The 17,695-nt window shown below is 36.1% G+C and overlaps 1 long non-coding RNA gene across 1 annotated transcript in view; it reads right to left on the bottom strand.

Moving 5' to 3' along the window:
• Positions 1-7,245, bottom strand: part of LOC140146791 (uncharacterized) — a 39,568-nt gene extending 32,323 nt beyond the window's left edge. The window contains exon 1 of the long non-coding RNA XR_011858306.1: positions 7,062-7,245. This is a non-coding gene — a long non-coding RNA (uncharacterized lncRNA). The remainder of the gene's footprint in view (positions 1-7,061) is intronic.
• Between the last annotated feature and the right edge of the window lie 10,450 nt (positions 7,246-17,695).

The raw sequence follows: 17,695 nt of genomic DNA, 5'->3' as shown, positions 1-17,695 counted from the left end.
GAGGTTTCAAGTGGTATAAAAATCTCAACTTATTTTGAGAAAAGTAGGGGGATGAGGCTGTGGATCACAAAATGCCCTTTTAATTATTGCTACTCAGCCTTACAAAAACTTCAGTGATTTGTCAGTTAAAATCAGCAAAAAACTACAGAATAAGACGGCAATGTTTAGCCGCTAGGCCCGCTACCTGCAAAATAATGAATTCAAGCTGTAAGCATGCATACAATGTACAGGTTCAAGGCATGACAAATTTTACACTCTCGCGTAATGCGTGAAAGTCGCTATTGCGTTCAGCAGTATACGTTACAGTAAAAGTGTGGATTCATCACGGATTAACAATGGGTGGCTCCTATACAAAGGTATAGGACTGAGGAGTTCCTGAAAGAGTTTTCTCGAATTTTTTTAATTTTTTCTTTGGGTTAAAAATATGGGTCAAAAAGGATCAAAATATGATTTTTTTTTTAATTTTGACTACTTTTGGACTTTTAAGGTATATTTTTAGAATGATGACAACAATTTGAGAAATTCACCGATTTGGATATTTAGGGTAAGTTGTTATGACATACCAAAAACAAATTGGCATAAAAAAATCAATTTTGGTGCTTTTCTCAACAATTGCTCATTTTTTGTAGAAATGTCCAGTGTTGGTTGCTTGCATCATTTCCTTTCCAAAAATAAATTTCTTTCTTTTAATGTTATGTACACATGTTAAACACAACTTTATGTATACTTTTAGTTTTATGCACTTATCATGCGCATATTTTTTGGGGGGCTTTTAGCGCCAGCCCCGGGTAAAAGCACGGGCGGCCAAAACGAAGGGCAAGGAAAAAGAAGGGCTGCAAAAAGAATTAGTAAAGAAAAAAAGGGTGGAAAAAATTAGAAAAGTAAAAAAAATTTTGAAAAAATTCTACTATGTGAAAATATGTTGCTCTTAGGGCACCAGCGCTTATAATCCTTTTTTTTTTTGCTCTTCACTTTTTCAAACCACCGGAAAAAAAAAAAATTGGGTCAACCTTTTGGGTTGTTGAGGAAGGCGGCAAAATTGAATTTTCTTCAGCCCCCGGGGTAGGAGCGCCAATGCACGCCACTGCTTATGGTACTTTTAAAGATACAATGCAAAACAATGTCTATTAAATTTCTCACTGAGTGATCCTGCCTGCCCCTTACTAACTTAAATTGGTAACAAGGAATAACTATAGAGGAGTTCAGATTTCCAGACTTTCTGTCCAGTTGTGACTGTTGGAAATCCAGATTTTTTAAAAGTGTCTAAAAGCAAAAAATCTAACAGAAAAATGCTTCAAAGTCAGAAATCTTCAATTTGAGACTTCATTTGGGACATTGCCGTGATTTTTCTTACATTTAATTGGATTTCCAGGATTTTTCAAGTAACATTGGCAACTGGAATTCAAGCCGTTTTCAGAAAGCAGACTTGGAAATCCGGACATTTCTTTGATTGAAAAGTTACTCCTCTATAGGGGTGTGCACTTATTTTCTGCACAGGGGGGCTACTGGTCATTGACCAGGGGTATCATCGTGGCCAAAGATTCAAGTAAAAGGGTCTTTTTCATGATCAGGCACTGTACTTACGTATCGTGAATAGAGTATCTAAAACAAGGAAATTTGAGAAAAAGGGTATACCTTGTACAATAAATCATTGTTTAGGGTCCTTTGAGACAAATGTAGTATGTAATAAAGGTTAAAAGTTATGAACTTTTGAATTTGTGTTTTCCCAGTTATCATGAAGGGTTTTAGAGTCAAAATATGACTGATTTACTTGCTTCTAAATTGCACTTGTCATACTTGGGGTGCATTTTCAGACCTCATAAATACTTGTTTAGGGTGCTATTTGAAACTTCGTGGCCACGCATGATACCCCCTTGTCAATGAACAGTGCCCCCCGGATTTTCTGGGATAGCCCATTATACATTTTATCATATATATTTACATCAAAAGCCTTACGATTTACTTGTATGATTATGTAATTCACCACATTTCTTTTGTATTTTGCTATTATTTGTTCAATAAAAAAAAAATTAAAAAAAAAACATTCTGTGATTTGTTGATGTTGTCCTTTTAATAAACGCAATGTAACCATTAAAATATTAATAGAGGGCCTACTTGTAATACAGGACTTACATTTATTACTTGACTAGAAAATGACTTCTGGCTTTTATTAATTATTTCTTTGAGGTACACAACTTCTTGATTAGGCGAGGAAAAACACTGTTTTACTGGCGGATGGATTTTTAAGGTTGGTCTGAACCCTGGAAATATGGAAACTTTCGAGCCTCATAACTTTTAAATTGTTGGTCTAAAGTGTATAAAAGTATACATATTTAGAATGGCAAAGACTTGGTAAGTTCATCTGTGAGGTCAAATTTGGGCCAAAATGGCACTTTTGGCCCCAAATCCCAAAAATAACGGTTTTGGCCCACTTCTTTTGCGTGCATCATAACAAAAAAAAAAATTCTTGGGCCAAATTTTTTTTTTTATTATTTTTTAAAAACTAGATTAAAATATCTAGGACCCGTTTTTTCATTTTTTTGAATTTCGACCAACTTTGAGAAATTTGCGCCAAAAAATGTCAAAAAACGCTGATATTTAAAAAAAATCATAAAAAGCCCGATTTTGGCCCAAATTTCAAATATTTTTGGTGAAATTGGTCAAAATTTGACCTCACAGATGAACTTATCAAGTCTTTGCCATTCTAAATATGTATACTATTATATACTTTAGACCAACAATTTAAAAGTTATGAGGCCCGAAAGTTTCCATAATTCCAGGGTTCAGACCAACCTTAAGTAGGGTCAGTCGGTCAGGATTTTTTTATTTGGTTTAAATTTGGTTTTATGGAGGCCAAAATGACAGTTAAACAGTGGTGTAGACAGGGGGTGGGTGGAGAGGGGGAAGCTTCCCCCCGTGAGAGGGGGGAGCTTCCCCCAGCCAGGGGCCATGCCAGTCCACTTGTGAGAAGTCTTGCCCCTCCCCCTCCCTGTGGCTGTGGGATGCTCTGAATATTTTTCAAAAAATTCCGGAATCATCAATTTTGGCCCCTAAACGGTTGATTTTATATAATTCTAGCAACAAGTAAAAAAAAAAAAAATTTTAATCCCCAAAACACAAGATCTGGCCAGTCGGGCCTATAAAACGGAGTTTTCCCGTTACCTTATGCTTCTTCTATTATTCATTTATTTACTTTAGGCCTATATTTTTTTGTTTTCATATAATTACACTTTTCGATGTAAACAACAATACAAAAAAGGACAAAACAGAAAATCATACCAAAATATTAGAAACAATGCTCGTATTCACACGCTATTTAAAAAAAAAAAACATTCATCATAATCCAGGTCTGTCGTATGTTGAAAGAGAAAAAAAAATCAATTAAATTAAAATATTGTTGTTAAAAGGAACAAGGTGTCAATGGTCCAAATTTTGAAATGAAACTTGAAACACAGAAAAAAGAATTATATTATTACAGGTAGGCCTATCATGTTCCGATACTAAATATTTTGTCAAATTTGGAAAAGTGAAAGCTGTGCCAGTCAAATTATTTTCGTCCCAGAATTGATCAAATCACAATCTTGAAAAATCACAATCATTTGGAAATGATGTATGCGTTTTAGTCCGGGGTCATAGTTTGATTTTCTGAACTTGACATGGAAAAAGAAAGTCATAAAAAGTGAACCATTTTGACAAAGTTACCTTATTAAAAAGTCACTCCAGGTCGAGATTATTGTTCATTAAAGTCCTTTAGGGAAACTACATCGCTTGCCTTTTTACCTAAGCAATCGCATTTTCTTTCCTAGGCCTACTCTTATAATAGGCCTATCCCCAATCTGGGAATAAAAGCTAATAAAATCCCTGGCAATGCACCCTGGCAATTCACCGCACGGGCCATGATTTTTTCATGAGTGATGCTCATAAATTCGATATTTTATTCATATTGTGTGTTACCTACTGTAAATCTATAATTTATCTAGTATAAATTAAATATACATGATAAGTAGCTACAATTTTATGGAATTAATACGATAGAAATACCAAAAATTAACTTTCAGTGCAGTTATAAATTAACACTGAGTTTGTGCATCAACTAGACGGTGTTTTAATGTTACGAGTTGTGAGTTCAGTCAGAGTGCCGGTAGGCACATTTTACAATCAGTAAATCCAGGTTTCTAAGAGGAGAGCAGATAAAATACAAACATCTTGAGGTAGCCCTTAATGTAACGTAAACATGACATGAGTCACTCCAAAAAATAACGAGTCCGTTTTCTGTAAATGGCCATCGTCCACCCACGTAATTTACCACAGGTCAACATTTAGGTAAGCTTTCCGGGCTATAAAAATTTCCCTAAACTCGTTAAATTATGTCTCAAATATTTCAGCTAATGATCACACACGAATTAAACCACAACAAAAGGAGTAAAAATCATGTCTGTTATTTATTTTATTTGCATTTTATTAGAACTACATGTAACATTTTCGTATGCACTAATATCATAAAATATTTTATAGTGTTTGAAATTACAATTTGCGTGGATGCGATTTTTAATAATAGAAACGTTGAGGTGTGGAATGCTGCCCTCTATTTTTTAATAAAAGTCCTATACGCCAGTGGTTAAGCGACCAAGGTGGCAGACACTTGTTGGCCGGACTCGTAGGTCCTGAGTACCGGCCCTGTATTGGTCCAATGTTTCATTAATGTGGGCGTGGTTTTGAAACCCTGACATTTTCACTATCAAAATACAATATTTGATCATTATCATCTTCATTTTGAAGGGCCACATGTTATTATTATTATAAAGAAGAGGCAGCGAGTTTACGCTTGTTCCGAATATTTCATTTACTGCCTTGTAAAGAATCTGCGTGAGCAAGGCATAATTTTTATCCGATGACACCATAGAATATATATTTCATTTATCATATGGCTCGGTTTTGTTAGCTTGGTTTGTTATCGAACTTTAATACTTTGCACATCAGTTAATAACAATTCAATACTGAGTGCAAGTAACCTGTAAGTTTCCTTTTAAAAGGAAATATCTGGTTGAACAGGTGAAACTGACCAATAATGCCTGAACCGGGTAAAAGAGGAATAGAAGAACACTTCACGTGGATTGATTAAATTAATAATGGTAAATTGTTAAAAGGCCAATATTGGACCATTACTGATTACGTATGGTATTAGTTTATCTCCGATTGATTTTGTTTATTTGTTTAGACACATGTTACAAAAATGCAACTCATTGACCGTGATAGACCTACTGATAAACTTTTGTATTATTTGAAAAGGAGTTAAATATAGTAATGCAAAGCTCTTAAAAGTCACTATTATTAACTACTTTTATTTGCAATACAGATATCGAGTTTGTTTTTGATTCTCTGTGGTTGTTGTGTTTGGCAGTTTCTCTAATTGAACAAGATAAGAAAATAACCGGCATAGACATGATTACGATATACTGGATATAGGGCCTATCAATGTGTAAAATAGACACGTCCAAGGTGATGGGTTACTTTGTCTTCTTCAGACGTACTATTTTCCTAGCCAGTCCGTCCGACGACCTGAAATGTTGCCACCACTAATGGTGTAACGACCGCCGAAATATCAGGACAAAATGGACCAAATTTGTGATGTTTATCTTCCGTTTGACTTTTTTAGGCCCCAGTGAGTCTTATTTTGGTCCATTTCAACATTAATATTTGCGGTAAAGTCATTTTAGTAGCAGGGTAAGCTAGTCGATTGGTCAAACTTGCCCTGGACATAAACTATATAGACCGGACAGGTTACTTTTATGAGCAGCCTGCCCTGCGGAGTAGTTGTCTTTTGGTTTGTTTCGTGTAGCGAGCACCCATTACGTTATTACCCAAAATAATCCACAGCATTTTAACGTTTGTGCAGTGAGATTGAAAATCCGTGCAGTCAATTATTATAAACCCGTGCTCAACAACTAGGGATGTCTTAATAGCGCATTCCGTATCATGCTTGTTCAGCACTGATGTTCTGGTAAAAAAAAATCGTGCACTCAACCCTTCTTTGCCCCTTTTCTGGAAAATATCTAATGTACATAATATAGTGCTGCATAATAGAACATGTAAAATTTGGTTACAACAACCGCTAGTAGAATGTCAACCCCTACCCCCTCCACTTTTTGCTCACAATAGTGATTACAACCAATTCAAGAACACTTTCCATTTACCAATGCGCGTGCTATAAGGTGGGGAGATGAAATTTACCCGGGGGGGGGGTATTTGGATTCTAGCCGTGTACCCATGTTCGATCCGAACAAAGCGAGACTAACGCTAGTTTGGAGACTCCAACTAGGGGTATCAAATCCAAAACCATGAAAACAAATGACTTTCCCTTGGGATATCATATTCCAGATGTCTCTTCTAGTCCCGCTAGGTGTATCAAATTCACCTCTACAAAGGTATCAAGTTTTCTGATTCCATTCACGTATCTTATATTTTTTGGAATTTTTGATAATTATTGTCGTATTTGTGCACTTGGTCTTATAAAATGGTCAGTAACTTGGTCGGTGAAATCTAGTCCCGTTAGGTAATGGTTACCTCCAGAAACCCTAGATTTAGCATATAGGTACCTAGAAATCCCTTGAGACCCACCACCCCCTCCTAGCAGCTTGTAGTCTCATCTATTTAAAACCACTGAAACCATACAAACAAGATGCACAAGCCAGGCAAATGAACTAAGACTAATATATCAAGTTTAAATGGGCCAAGAAGACCCTCAAAAAGCATGCTGGTATTAGTTACAGTTAAGAAGGAAGAAACAGAAAGAAGTAAAGAAAGCCACTTCCAACAAGCAATTTTACTGTTAGCCTATTATGGTGTGAGACATGAGTTCTTGTCCTTTGCCCTAAAGAGTTGTTATATTGATATCAATACATTTGACTGCCATGTTGTAGATCAACAATCACTAGCCTAAACATTGCGTAGAACAAGTCTAATCTATTTTTGCCTTTGCGCATTTTACCTTATATTGGCCTCATAATGATTAAAATATCACTCATTTTTGGAGATCAAAGATAAATTTATGAAAATTTTACCTGCTTTACGACAATCAAACTTGCAAGCAATTAATGTTCCTTTTTTTTCGTTTGGCTGGTATACACACTACACGAAATACATGCATGTTATAGCACAATGTGATGGATTGGATGTTCAGCATATGTTCCACATATCCATAAAATCGAGTACAAAAGAGTCATTTCACCACGTTTCATGTTGAGGGCAAAGTTCAAAGTGAAACTGGTGATCTGTACCCATGTGGTATGTATCATTTCTTTACACGGTTTTTATTTTTATTTTATGAAACATGAGTTACGAAATAGACACTACAACTAGTAAACGATCATGTGTCATATACTGGGGTACTCAAAAAGGTGGTTTTGTTACATTTTGATGTGCAGCTTGGATTTCAAGACACTGTTTCTTGAGTATTCCTTCACTTAGAAGATTTAATTAGGTCTTAAATTGAGGCTAATTTATTCTATATTACTCACTGTTTTTATCCTGTTTTCAAATATTTTTCAATTATTTTCTTATGACGTTTGGCATGAAAGATGCCAAGGGTGGCTGAGGATTAGGGGGAGGAGGATTAGGGGGAGGGATTTATATCGTTAATTTGATTTAAAACCCCCATTAAAAATGTGAATCTAGTAAAAAAATGTCTAAATGAACTCCCAGACATCTAAACCAAGTAAAAAAATATAAAAGTTCATTAATATCAAATATCGCCTCCTTTATGCTGCTTTGTGAAAAAACGAGAGCATTTTCAGCGTAAATGTGAATAAATAGCCAAATTTGCAATCCAATACCATGGTATACGTGAATTGCATTCTGGGCAGGCAATGACGAATGCTGACATGCTGTACAATGCCCGGCCCGTATTGAACGGAAAATGTTTTTTTTTCGTACCGTTTCAGAAAAAAGGAAACAAAATATATTTCCCCTTGCAAATATGTACATTTCAAATGAATATAAAAAAGTTAGGGTAAAATGGAGAGGGAAAAAACCCTTCCGAGACCGGGTTTTGAACCGGGTACCTCTCGGGTAAAAAACAAACGCGCTAGTCAATTGAGCTATTTAGCACACCACGCTTACTGTTGCCGTTTTCATAACTATATACGGCGCACCGTCTCCTCAGCAGTTAGTGTGGTTCGCTTTTTTCACAGAATGTGTATGACGCGAAACCAAAGTAGCTGTTGCGGTGACTGATATTTCGTTCATAATTCCCTCCCAGAAATCCAAAGTAATACCATTGTTTACAAACTGGTATACCTGTAAAAACCGCTGTGATTCATGATTTCTCCGGAAATACATCGACTTGGAGCGTCAAATTTCAGGATAGTAATGAGAAAAATAGTATCTATTATGTGATACCAAAACCTCATCAACAATGAAAAAAATCGGGGGATGATGCTGTCGATCGGGTTACGGACCTTTAAAAAGATCAATACTTGCTCAGAATGATTGTAAATGTGGAAAAAAGAGGTGGGGTTATATCCTCCCTAGTTTGTGATTGTTTTGCCCGCACTCTCTCATTTTTTAACCGATTTCCATAAAAAAGGTGTCAAACTGCTCAGAAGGATGAACCACTTCAAATGAGATGTGTAGGTAAAATGTTTGAACCAGTTCTTTTTTTTACTATGTAACACAAAGGTACCCCAGGTTGTGACACAGGACCAAATACCATAATAAACATTGATCACACAATAAAACTAACCAATAAAAACAGTATAAAAAGCAGATTTTAAAAGTTAGGTAACACAGTCACTTTTAAGGCTGTTCGGGACCAGATATGACGCAAAAGAATAATATGCCCTTCCTCAAATTATATAATTATTGACCAAGGCATAACATAAACACTTATCATAAGGATACGCAACAAAATGCACTGTGTGTATAAATCAACAAAAAGAACAGGATGGTTGTCCATTCATTTTCCGTAATAATAATATTATTGATTCAATTTCATAACTATTTTATGTAAGACAGTATCTTCGCTTGCATTTCCACAAACAACAACCACTCACACTTCAACAACTCTTCCCATACAGGAGCCAAACATTGTTAATCGGTGATGAATCCATACTTTTCCAGTTACGCGTGACGCGAACGCACGTTAACGGAAGCGAATACGTGTTACGTATGAGTGCGTAAAATTCGTCATGCCTGGAACTTGGTTTACCTTTTGGAGAGATGGCGGCTGAACATTGCCGTTTTGTTTTGTAGTTTCATTGCTGAGTGATATCAACAAATAAATCACCGATCTCAAGTTCTTGTAGGCCTAATGTTGAGTGGCAATGACTAACTGACTTCTTGTGAAATGATATTGTGAATTGTTAGCTTGTTTTCGTTGTTGAAAGGCGAGTAAACCACGCAGACGTGATGAACAACGGTGAAACATGATTGAATCCCAAAGAAATCATATACGTAGCTTTTTAACTGAAATTAGTAAGATTTTGTTACAAGAATTTCTACGTTAGAACAATAAATAGGCATATTTTGCTTCTCAGAAAAAAAAACATAAACGAGATCGTGACAACAAAGTTCTATGCAGTGAAATCAGTATCATCTTGGCTAACAGACAAAACTTTACTTGGTTTCTTTACTAGTTTTTAGGCTCAAACACTATGCTCAATTAACTAAATCGTGCAGAAAACGAGTTGGGCCACTTTTGACATTTTGGCACTTATCAAGCTTGCATTGCATGATTAGCAATTGCATTTTTGTTCCAGAAAAAAATAAAAGGGATCATGGGGTATAAATCCCGGGGGGGCACTTCCATGACAGATATGCATCATGTGCCTCGGGATAGACCCCCTTTTTCAAACCGGCTTGTCCCCAATGACCCCCCTTTTTTGTGTTATGGTCCTACCTATTACCCAATGACCCCTTTAAAAAAATTATGTACTCAATGACCCCCTTTTTCTATTTCTTGCTATACCCAATGACACCCCTTTTAATTCCCAAATTTAGGTGGTATTTGTGTTCTCCTCCAGAAATAATGCGATTTCACATTTCCAAGGTGGACAAGTTGTTTTTACGCAGTTTGGCACTTATATACATTTATGTGTACTTAATGATACTCTTTTGGCAATCCTGTACTCAATGACTCCCATTTTACTTTTTGTTACCCCAATGACCATCCTTTTTCAAAGTTTCATACCGAATGACCCCATTTTTATTCAGGTTGTGTACTGAATGACCCCATATTTTTGTAATTGTACATTTGACCTGAATGCCCCCTACTTTTAACATGGCCGAGGCACATCACTGCCATTTCAGATAGGGAGTGCCTCCCCCGGGTATAAATGTGATATGCAGAAGAATCAGTAATACCTTGGCTAACAGAAACACTTTACTTGGTTTCTTCCCTAGTTCAGGTTCAAACTCTATGCCCGAATTTACTTAATTGCCCGGGTTTGACCACTTTTTGCCAATTTCGCACATCAATTTTGTACCATCTGAAATGAACTCTCGCGTGAATATCGTCAAAAACATCAGAACAAAACCGCAGGTTTTTCATGTTTTTCTTTCATTTAATTGACATTATTAAATAGAAATATGATACTTATTTTAAAATCATAAATTGAAAAATGCCCCATTATTTAGAATTACCCATCTTAAGATCACCGACCAGATGGTTCATGATTCAACTCAATTCAGTCACTTTTGCAACACAAAGACACGAAAGTGGCCCACGTTATTTTAGGATTACATACGATTTTATTGCAACAAGGCCTATGTAGTAGCGTAAGGTATTGCCTTAACGACCAAGTACAATTTAACCATTTAACACAATTAATAGCTGGCATGTTTTCCTAATACTATTTTCTAAATTAAATAATTTTTATTGGTTGCAACCTGTATACAAAAACAAATCACCAATGGCCTCATAATTAATGGCATAATCAATACCTCCATTACTTAACCGATTTAATTAAGCTATGGAACTCCTCTATCCAGAGATATCAAAATAAGTACAAGCATTCCCCACATAATGTCGCTATGACGTCATAATGTGAGGACACCCATGCAAATTTGAGAAATTCTGGCTATGTACAAAAAATATAGGCAAAATTGATTTTCGGCTAAAAATTCTATAAAAAGTAGCTCTTGGAATAATTTCAAAAGAGTAAAATGAAAATCATTAATTTTACTGTATACACCAATGGTTGGCCTCACCAACTCACTCCTCTATGGTAGTCCATACAGGACCAACGCAATATTTAGTACTATAATCAACGCCGTCAGGCGTTGGTCCTTACACATCCGTTCGCTACCCCCAGCAGTGCACCCTCATTATAATAAACAGTGACCAAAACCAAACCAGTCGATAATTTACGTCATGAATCCAAATATGGAAAATAGCCCCGCCCATCATTCGGGCCATCATTCAACCGCATCTATTACATAACTGGGACTCTCAAGTCATATCAAGTACTTGGGGTCTTTTTATCTTTTCAGTTTCCGTAAGTCTTTTGTTCAGATACGAAAACGCAAGGGATTCAGTAAGCTTATACTGTAATCTGACTCCATTGTTAACTTTGAAGTACCAATCAGCTTATGTCAATAGATGCGAATGCCTGTCAATAAAACCGGGAGAGAAAAGGTTATGTTAACACCAGTGTTTTTAATGGTCTAGCGCCCTCAAGTCTTCAAAATTGGTAAATTGATCTACATTAATTTGACAAAATGCATGCCAAAAAAAACGTTGAAAATAAGCCCTAAAATCACAAAAGGTCCGCTTATGAGCCTGTCGAACCCCAATGCACTTGTGCATGGCCACAGTGTCGCCCTTCCCTCGTATCAATGTCTATCTTCCTATTTTGCTTCCTCCTGCCCCCCCCCCATCAGTCCCCACTCCCTCCCCAGTCCCTACTCTCTCCTCTCGAGTTCTTCTCTTTCTAGTCTTTCATCTCCTATCTTTCTTCCTCACCCCTCCCACTCTCACTTGTTCAGTCTCAAGTATCTCACTCCCTCCCTCCATCCCCCTCCCTTGCGAAATTCATCAGAATGCTCCATGACTGAAAATAAGCTCTGCAAAAATAAACATTTAAAATAAACCCGAGCCTTACATCATGGAAGTAAGAGACATGGAAGCTGGTCGATCCAACACCTATTGAATTATTTACGTAACATTCTATAGAGGTTACGTATCAAGCTATTGTGATAACAATGTAGTCAGCGTGTCTTTGATGTGGATCAGACTTGCCGCCTGTATTGCCAGTTCGTTTATTTACAGGTTTATTATTTTGAGCAAAAATCTTGTTTTTCTTGATTATGTTTCAAGTATGTTGTTTTTATTCGGAAAAAAGTGACAGGGATGTTAGATTTGTAGTCCATAATTACAGAAATCCAATCAAAATATTGATTTCTACCCTATACTTACAGATTTTCTTAAAGGTGAACCTCATTGAAAATAAAGTTATATATCAATGGAAAGCTTATGATGCCAGGAAGCAGAAAAGAATATTTTTTATTTGCCTAACGCACCAGGATAGACATAATCTCCATGCAAAGATTGGATATTGGCACCCCCCCTAAAATACAAAACGAAATCGTTCAAATTGGGCGCTTTCGATGATGACGTCAGCACGGGGACACACAGTTACTTCCGGGTTTGATTGTAAACACAATGTCCATGCATTACTGTGGCATGCATCGGGCCAATGCACGAACTCAGTCATTGTCAACTTACTTTACATGAAAAATATCTTCAATAAAATAAAAATAACATGAAGGAAACATCATGATCAAATCAAGAATGAAGTTCCTGAATAAAGTGTGTGGATTAAAAAATGGGAAAAGTGCTGGCCGGGGTGATTTGGGATAGGCCAAGCCATCCACGATATGCAGGGAATATTACAGTAAAGCACGAAGAGCGAAGATTCGCCGAAGAACCGGAATGAAAACAGATTGCAAAAATAACTGCTAGTGCTACCAGTTCAGATCGTCACACCAAGTTGAGATGAACTTATCACAATGAGAAAATGAAGGAATAGAATAAGGTACATGTACGGGATTTTTTAATTATTTCTTAACTTTACAACCGGTCATGTATGATAGGCGAACTCGTAGATACATACGGGGCGGGGTGAACTCAGTACAGTGACTGACTATGACTGAGTCTCAGTCGCCGAGTGTTCCGTATCCGCGACTGTACGTACTGTACTTGCAGACAAAATGACCGATTTGATATTCACATTCTGATATTTCCAACTTATTGCTACTTCATCAGCAAAATTTATTCCTGTAAATGTTCCAAATATAAGGGAATGATTGATCAAATCTGCTGAAACACGGCGCAAACTTGTGCTACCGGAGAGACGAAGCGAGTCGCTGTGTTTACCCACCTTGATCGGCGCGGCTGCCTGTAATTTCTTCAGCATAAAAGCAGCAATTTACGCATCGTGTTCGGTAATCCATAAAACATGAATGTTTCACTTTTTCAGTACACTGATTGTAGTATCATTAAAAGAATCGTGACACAAGTGACAATATTTTAATTTTATTCAGATTTCAGAATTCCATCAAATAACGGTCTACTAAGCCTAAATTGTATTTATTTTATAATAAAGTATCTGTTTCTTTCAATCGTGATTGTGTGTAAAGAATGTACCGGGAGAATGTATTACCGCAATGCGCTAAATATGAAAACCTTTATGGGCTGGATTTGATGAAGTCGGCGGGTTTTTTTTATTAATTTTTTAATTACTACAAGACGATATTTTTAAAAATCAGATTTTTAAAATGAATCAAGAATAGGGAATGTCACAAACAAGTTATTTAATTTGTTATTCGATCATGTTTATTCAGTCCATGACATGAACGGTATACGGTAGCAGCAATCATTTGCGCATGGAATTGATCCCAGCGCGAAATTCAAACTCAATTACCCAGTTATACCCAGCCAGTTATGACTGATTTTGTCAAAAGACCAAAAATTCATTAATTTTTTTAGTTTTTCAGCTTTATTGGCCATCAAAAAAATCGGAAAAAATTATTTTTAATATCCTGATATCATAAGCTTTCCATTGATATATAACTTTATTTTCAATGAGGTTCACCTTTAAACTTCAAAATATTGGAAATCATGCATTTACGTCTAAACCGCTAATTAGCGGTAATAATTGATATGCGCACTTGGCACATGCTTTCCATTATAAAATGAATCCGCATCTATTTGTGTGCCCAGGGCTGCCTGAAATTGCTGTTGACCAGAATGTTCCAGAGTCGGGTATTATCTTTACATTTTGCGTAAAATAAATTGTATTTCATTTCATTTTCTGTTTTAAAACTGCTATCTGAAAGTCTAGCATATATATACATTTAATCGGTAGGTTTTCACATAATTTTAGTAAAATTGTATAAATTAAACTGATAGCATTCTGACCATTACGTAGGGATTTTATAAAATCTGTTTGTGTTCATAAAACTAGTCATGCACTGCGGTAATATAACACAGCCCATTGTCAGGACTTAGTACACGACCTCGTACTGCTATTGATTTTTAAGCGGGAACTTTGATTTTAGACATGGTACACGTTGAACATGCGATGACTCAATTGTTCCACTTTCAACTGTACTGCTTTTGTTCAGTATCGCGGCAAGTATGATGCTCACTTTGATGTAGTATTTGACCAGCTTCCATGTGTATTACTTCCATGCTTACATATAGGCCCAACCAATTATCAGATTAGCTTGCCATTGGTACGAATGAATAGAATACATTATCTTTGCTCCAATGCTATTCTTTTGTATTGCATTTCAATATAAAACATGATTACCAAATCACCACTTGTACGCGCCTCATTGGGAGATATTGACTAATTCAGACGCTCGTTTAATCGCCACTATCAAAGAATTTTGCTTATAACTTGGCAACATGGTTAGTATATATTTCAATGCAAGACAATTTTTACGAGCAACTTACGTCTAGGCGTAAGTGCATATACACCAAACACAAGTCAATTCAAGAATTGTGACTTTATGTCCTCCTATAGAACTGCGTGTTAAACGGCCAAAATAACAAGCAGTGTTTACCTCGTTATTTCAGTTCAAAATGGACAGAAGCCATTCCCGTTAATTAGGGCATATTACTGGTATTATTTCAGCATTTTGAATATATAATGACAAATTTAAAATTTGAAGAAATCGTACATTAAGCCTTTAACACCTAACTGGAAATAACAGAGTGAGTAAAATAAAATAAAAGGTGATACAACTCGCAAGTAGGCCTACTGTTGAATGTGTTGATATTTCAAATGCATGTGAAAAAAAAAGGAACGGAAAAATCACAGTATATTTCTTTAATCCCGAAGGCATGAAAGGGCCTGTGATTACTATTTGAATTTAGGGTTTTGATTTAAACTATTTTAATATCAAATCTTTAAAAAACAACATGGTCTTCTCGTTTTAACCGAGGGGCATGGGATTCATCACTTTTAACTACGTCATTCACGGACGGAGCTGAGGCAATGGCTCTCCGCTCCGTTGATAGTAATACTTTCCTGGTCTTTGTTTTATTTCAAAGTTACAAACAAGAAAAGACAAGACAAGACAAAATTTAAAAAAGTGCACTGCTTTCATCGTTTTTCAATTTTTGGCAGCCGTCTGTTTGTACGAGGCGAGGTCCAAAAGAGGAACACTGCAAAATCTAAATGTTTATAGGCCTAATTTGCCATATTTGGTAGAGATACAGTACTTAAAGAGCTAAGGGAACGTTCATAAATACTTGGGGGCTGGGAAATTTTGATTTCGGTATGTCAAAACTACTTTTAGAACCACTTTTTTTTATAGATTCAAAATGTTTTGGATCCCTTTTTTTGTATACACCAAAATATTTTGTACCCCCACACCAAAATCACTAAAAACACCCGTTTTAGACCTACTTGTGAATTCCAAGGGGTCATAGGTCAAAAACCATAGGTCGCAGAAAAATGTTATGATTGACGTTTTTGATCCAAACATCCATCTTAGTAAACTGATACACTTTGTAAGATGTATATGTCAATTTTCAAAAAAATTCCCATATAAAAATTTGTTCCTTTGGTCAAAACTGAACAAAAATCACCAAAAAAATGCCATTTTTATACCCATAAATTAAATGTATTGAATTAAGCGATGGTCTTTTTTGCTTTATTCCAGGGTCCTAAAATAATGGAGAAAATTTGAACATCATTAAATGAAGAGTTTGGTTCCAAAAGGCATTAAGTCCAAAGACTGTTTTGTGGGATTTTTTATTTGAAAATATTGAGTAGCAGTAACCTTGCCACTCTAATAACATAATGGCGTAGTAGAATATATAGTTATAACAATTTTGGCAAATAATTGCAAATCCCTTTAACTTCCCACGTGGGAAGAAGAAAAAGGCATCAAGGGGGCACACCACCATTACGCTCCCCATTGAAATACGTGCAAAAAAGCCTTTCGGAAATCTCTTCTAATTATTTCCCTGCATTATAGATAGAGCAATGAAACTGGGCATGGTTATGGGACGATCCTTAAGCTTTAATACATTTTCTTTTGCACATAGATTTCCAATGTCAGTTTTTTGCAAATTGGACATTTTTACCCCATCCCGTGATTTCAAAGCTGTTGAAAGCTCAATTCTTGGGATTTGACATCGATACATGATATGCACGATTAGTCCGCCAGAACACATTTAAAATAATTTTTTCTGCACGTAATTTCATCAAAACCGTTTCAGCTTTAGAATGCGCGTGTCATCAAACAAACGTATCTCAGACACATATTTGCTGAAAAAATGTAACAAAAAGCTCAATTTCTACGTTTTATGAGGACTACTTTGTGGGTTACACTTTTGGCCGCGGAATCTTATGGTGGTGTGCTCCCTCAAGTGCAATGGCAGCCATTTTAAAACCTTGGATTTGACCATTTTAGGGGACAAATCTATTATTGAAAGAGAATAAGCCAGATGTGCAAACATATCCATTCCAATCGTTAAATGTCATTTAAACTTTAGAATGTAAAAATATTCCAGCAAAATGTTACACAAGGCAGCTATTGAACTAATGCCTTTTGAAACAAACTCTTGAAATATTGTGTTAGTAAAGAAAGTGAATAGGCCTACTTCACTTTAATAGGAATTGGACTAAACTACAAATCAAGTAAATGACTACATTTTATGGCGATGTCGACATTTTAAAGAAAATTAACACAAATTGGCGCTGACTGGAAAATAAAGCTCTTGCCATATCCTGTCGGAAAACCATGTCCATGTAAAAAACGTATAACTCCCTTCGTCTGTTGGCGGGTAACTTCTTGAATTCCTAGTTTATTCGAAGCATGCAAAATAGCGGCGTCATCCATTTTTATATTATTGAAAAACAAATAATAATAACTGAGGCGTAATGATAAAATGAAACGATGCCCCCCCAAAAAAAACCCTGTATAATGTGCCCAACCTACAAAGTGAAGAACTTGGAAAAAAACCATTTCAGCCCGAATCACTGGTCAAATAATCGCCATGTATCTTCCATTGATTTATATGGGACAGGAATAGAGGTTACCCATGTTCTATAAGCTGCATGTCCTATCAACGACTGCTATACCTTGTTTAGGACATTCTAAAGAAGTACCTGCATGTGCAACCATGACTGTTTCAAAATAGCCCGCCAAAGTCATGCAGGTAACTCCGAGGTCGTGCATT

Source organism: Amphiura filiformis, chromosome 2 (genome assembly GCF_039555335.1).
Source record: "Amphiura filiformis chromosome 2, Afil_fr2py, whole genome shotgun sequence".
In the NCBI taxonomy this organism is placed as follows: domain Eukaryota; kingdom Metazoa; phylum Echinodermata; class Ophiuroidea; order Amphilepidida; family Amphiuridae; genus Amphiura; species Amphiura filiformis.
Note: the sequence above shows the minus strand (reverse complement) of the source record. Positions and strands in the feature narration are given on the sequence as shown.